The sequence below is a fragment of the Pipra filicauda genome, unplaced genomic scaffold (genome assembly GCF_003945595.2).
Source record: "Pipra filicauda isolate LSUMZ 115617 unplaced genomic scaffold, ASM394559v2 scaffold282_size1924045_pilon, whole genome shotgun sequence".
In the NCBI taxonomy this organism is placed as follows: Eukaryota; Metazoa; Chordata; class Aves; order Passeriformes; family Pipridae; genus Pipra; species Pipra filicauda.
This window is the reverse complement of record NW_024104401.1, coordinates 1,853,953-1,859,330: the sequence shown is the minus strand read 5'-3', so window position 1 is coordinate 1,859,330 and position 5,378 is coordinate 1,853,953. Positions and strand designations below refer to the sequence as shown.

General features: G+C 38.0%; 1 non-coding gene across 1 annotated transcript; it reads left to right on the top strand.

Moving 5' to 3' along the window:
- Nucleotides 1-3,670: 3,670 nt before the first annotated feature.
- Nucleotides 3,671-3,742, top strand: TRNAE-UUC. The gene has a single exon. It is a non-coding gene; the product is annotated as a tRNA-Glu (tRNA).
- Nucleotides 3,743-5,378: the final 1,636 nt, after the last annotated feature.

Sequence of the window (5,378 nt, the reverse complement as noted above, 5' to 3'; positions counted from 1 at the left end):
TTCCTTCAGTGGTTTGTTAAGACCACTTACACAAAATTCATTAGAGGTTACTGAATTGAGCAGTGAGCTTAATGGGCAAAACTGTGTGAAGGAAATTCAGGGACAAAAGTTAAAAGTTTTAAACCCTAATGGATTGTTCCCAGACAGTAAATAAGCACTCACTACCTTACCCGCTCGCTCTCTCTCACATATACACCAGCACACTGAGGGAGAGAATCAGAAGAGCAAAAGCAAGAAAAAAGTGCATGGATTGAGATAAAGACAGTTTAATAAGTGTAATGCAGGAGCAATCACTAGCCACCTCCCATAAGCAGACTGATGCACAGCCAGTCTATGTACAGTGCCTAGTTTGGAAAGACTACTTCTTCGAGTTCTTGCTGACCATGGTGGTGTGGGATATCCCTTTGGTCAGGCAGGGTCAGCGGTCTGACTGTGTTGCCTTTCGACACAGTGCCCTCCCCCACGCCACTTGCTGGGAGGGCAGGGTGAAAAACAGGCAGCCCTGACACTATGTAGACACCACTCAGCAATACCTAAAATATTGGTATTTTATCAGCACTCTGTTTTAGTCACAAACATGAAACACAGCACCATATGGGCAATACAGAAACCTACAGCAGTATCCTCCTCCCCAAAAGAAAATATAAGAAATTAAAGTTAAATCACCAAGATATTTTTAAGCTTGTATAATAACGAGCTCATTCTTCAAAGTACTGAAAGCTGAACATGTCACTTCATTCATATTGTCTCAGCAAGTAAAAAGGACACTTAAATTCATTTCTCAGGTTACTTCAAAATTGTCAATAAACTTACTAGGTAGCAATCCCTTAGTGACACACTGCTGTATGCATGCTATATATTATTCAGGGTAAAAATGGTTTCGTAGCTAAAATGAATGAGGGCTCATTTAAAAGGAGTGTGGTAATGTACAGAATTACATCTTGCTGTAGTGATTCACGTGAGAATCAGTCTTTTTAGTGCTGTCATTTGTTTATAAACCATACTGGTTAAGATTTATCTGACATAACTATAGATGTGCCTGTCTCACTGATGTTGCATCTAAAACCAGTGAGATGAATCACTTACCTAAAGCACCTTTTACTTGCCAATGATGGTAAAAGGAATTTTGAAAAATAGCCCAAATAGCTGTAATTCATATATCTAAAGAACTCCATTCACCAATTAAGCATTACAAATGAAAAATACCTGCCTAAGATTTAAGATTTTTTTACCTCTGATTTTCTCTGTAGTTATAGTGATATATTTAGGTTAACAAGTGTCATATCTTTCACTGAACAGTTAAATTTATTCCATTTAGCATTCTAAATGCTTTTACCTAAAGAAATCTTTTATGCATCTGAAGAATAATCTTCCTAAAAATCTGAATTAATTGTTTAGAAATTTAGTGGTTAAGTTAATGACCAGAAAATAGTAACTTGGGGTTTTTTCCTGCCTGGGTCCAGCACTGCTTTTCTCAGACTACTGTGTTTTAATGCTTAAACTGGAGCCCTGTCTTTATAAAAGAAGCAATAGCAGTCTGATTCCATATATTTTGAACTGATTGTGAAATCAATTCAGTGTTGTTTTCTAGAAAATATGTCCCAGTTTTGATGAAAATGTTGTATGATGACTTTTGTTATCAAGGGTAAAAAGTTTATTAATTTTCTCTTCAAAACAATAAATTGATTTGGGATTTTAAGATATTTTCACTTCTCATCCACAAGTTATTTTTCAGCTCCTTTCCCGTGAAGCTAAATGCCAAGTCAGTTGTTCTACAATGCCTAGAAAGATAGATGAACATCAGGGAGATGAAGAGAATTAATAGTTTTGTTTCCAGACTGCTTACCTCCTATACCTACAAGTAAAGATAGTTTATTCTAGTCGGATATGTGTATATTTGAACTGAAGTGGTTCAGTCCAAAATAGATGAGGCTTGTTGTCATGTTAACTGCCCTCATTTATTTTTGCCTTCAGAAAAGGCAGAGCAATAGTAATTAATTAGGAGAGAGAGGGTAGGAGTGTCTTGGTGCAGATTGGGCCTGGATGTCGTTAGGGTTGTAGTAATTATACTATTGTGATAATTCACTTTTTTCAGTGGCACTGTCTGTCTAGTATTCTGGAATTCATATTCTTGATTTTTGTTTAAATAAATGCTGATAGGATTCAAACTTTAAGGAAGCTGGAAAGAAGTGCTGCTTTGACAGCAATGAATTGCAAATTCAGAGATTTAAATGCTTGAACACTTTGGTTTACATAGTTCTAATATATTTTTTTCATCAACACAAATATAGAAAATACAGGTTTGCTAATGTAGATGGGGGAAAACAGGGTTACGATAAAGAGCTTTAGTTTTGTGGTAGATAAGTGCAGTCACATTTCACTTTATGATCAATGAATGTGAAACTGAAAAGCATCTTTGCCTACTCAGAACTGTGTAGGGATTAAATACAAGAAAAGAAATAGCAGATGGATATAGATAATGCCTTCTTCTCCTTGTACGCATCATTGAAATGGAGGACATTTGAAGAAGCAAAAAAAGATGAGAAAAATGTTGTCTTAATGATTAAAAGTAAGTTTTGATAGTACTGGTTAGTTGTTCTTAAGACTGCAAATCAGAGAAGTAGAAAGAAATATGTGAAAAATATTAAACAGAAACATCCAGTTTAGAGACCATGAAACTTATTCCAAAGTATGAGTGCAGAGCATGGAAAGATAGACTATTAAAATTTTTTGATACTTCATCTAGTTAACTTGAAAGTAATTGCAAACAAAAGTGTTTTATTTGCTCCCCCTGCAGTTCAGATTTTCACATTTTATTGTTGTTACTCTATTTGTTTTACTTTGTCATTCTTTCTTTAGCAGAATGCACTAGTGTATTTCATTTAACAAAAAAAATAGCAAATGCTTCTAAAATTTCTTTTTGTATCTCATGCACGTCCTAAGATCCTTATGCTTGACAGTTGCTTGGGGTTTTTAATCATGGATGAAATTGTGTTGAAAAACCTTCATATCTTCAGGATTTTTATTTTTTTTTAAATCATCCTAGAATAAGTTTGTACCTCTGCTTTATTTGAATTTTTCACCATTCAGTGGTATGCTGATGTTCCATTTGTGTCTTCTAAGATTGACTGCCCTGTTTCTTTTCTATGTTTCTTTTGCTGTGTTCAGTTGATGAATTTTCAAATTGAGATGGCATCTCTTATTAGATAAAAGGAGCCTGAAGGGCAGCCTAATTGCTCTCTACAGCTTCCTGAGGAGGGGAAGTAGAGAGGAAGGCTTTGAGCTCTTCTCGCTAGTATCCAGTGCCAGTAGGCATGGAAATGGTTCAAAGCTGAGTCAGAGGAGGTTTAAACTGGATATTAGGAAGCATTTCTTTACCAAGAAGTTGGTCAAACACTGGAGCAGGCTTCCTGAAGAGGTGTTTGTTGCCCCAAACCTGTAAGTGTTTAAGAGGCATTTTGATAATGGTGTTATCCACCTGCTTTAACTTTCAGACAGCCTTGGAGTGGTCAGGCAGTTGGACTAGGTGATTGTTCTTGATCCCTTCCAGCTGAAATATTCTATTTTCTGTTAACTTCAATCCATTCTTCAGAACCTTATTTGAAAAATCTGATACTAAATAATTCCAGTTTTCACAAGTTAACAATTTAATTCTAGATGTTCAAGGGGCCCCCTAGTGGTCTAGTGGTTAGGATGCGGCGCTTTCACCGCCGCGGCCCGGGTTCGATTCCCGGTCAGAGGAGTTCCCCGGGCAGATGGAGCTCGTCAGCCCTGTAAGGCCATCCATCTAAGAGAAGGTCACTCTAAACAAACCTACGTCCTGAGGACCTCGCTGCCACCGTCTGAGCTTCGCTCGGCCCCGGCAGATGAACCTCAGGATTAAAGGGTGGGTTCAGTTCAGTGCACACTGTGTCTCACCTAAAAAATCCACTGCGCAGGCTCGAAGGGTAATGACCTTCCCAAATCTTCGTTCGCAAAGACTGGCCATTCACAGATGTTCAGCAGCAAATGTTTTATTCCATTTCAAGAACTGGTATGAGTATACTATCTGAGATATGTAGACAACTTCTCTGTTTTGGGGGAAGATCTCTGTTCTAGATGAAAAGGGCATAAAAGATCAGCCTAAGTTCTACATAGATGTGGCAGCTTAGGAAGAAACACTTTTATTGCACAACATAATGAATGGCAGAAACTGAAGAGTAGCCACTGTATTCAGAAAAATGGAGATTCTGAGTAGAGCAGCTGCATTTGAGAATGGTGATGTAGGTTAAGGTAGGTTCTTGGAGCAACTTGCAAGTGTCAACCTGTCATTGTAAACATCCTCAGGATAAGCAATATAGTCTAATTTGCTTATTACTACCAGTTCAGTACGACTTCGGGAGGAGTTGTTTGTTGACCACAGTCATCTGACTTGGAACCTTGATCTGAACATTAGTTTGCTGATTCATTTCTTACAGCCATGTGTAGCAGTACGTTCGGATACATGTCCGGAATAAAGACAAGTGCCAAAAAATACTCAAGCACACAAAATATCTTTTATTACAGTGAGAATAATAATAATAGTAATAAACTTAGCAAGAGGAATTAAAAACTAAAAAAGGATACAAAATAACTATCTTATCGGGTGGCATTAAAACAAATACTACAAACAGCATTTAATACAGTATTAACTAGTGAAAAAGGGATACCAAAAAAGGATCTTAACACAATATTATGGATAACATGATATTGGTTAGTAAAGAGGGAAACTAAAGGAAAAAAAAGACTATAAACATAAAAGGGGAATTAAAGGAACACTAAAAGGATATTAAAAAGTTTGTTCTCTCAGTTGCTTCCTATCAATAACCTGTGCTTACCCACACAGACAGGCCAGGGCTGTCAGGATCTGCAGCAGCTGGTCGGTACCCATGCTTAGCGGGCGTCCCCGCGGAGCAACACAGTCTCGGTGGTAGGATGAGTATCGCTCAACTCAGCAGCTCCGACACCCCATTTTTATCAGTTCCACATTACACTACGTAGGGCCAGTACGTAGTATAAGGTGATGCCTGAATGGCAGCCAAACACCGCCTAATCATGACCTCATGGCAACAGTCTGCGCATGCCCTACTTGTAGGGCAAGGGGCGAGCGACCCCTGCCCACATAATCTTCCTCCCATCATCATCTTTCTCACCCCTATGGATGACCTCTACCATTGTGTTTCAAGGGTAGATGTATCTATCTTGCAATATGTAGCAAAACCAAGGAAAAACTCAGCTCTGATAATAGGGGATATCAAGCTGACTTGCTAAAAAGCACAATGGACCTAACAAGCTGACTTGTTAAAAAGCACAATGGACCTTACAATTAGCTTCTGCCATAAGTTACATTGTACCATACT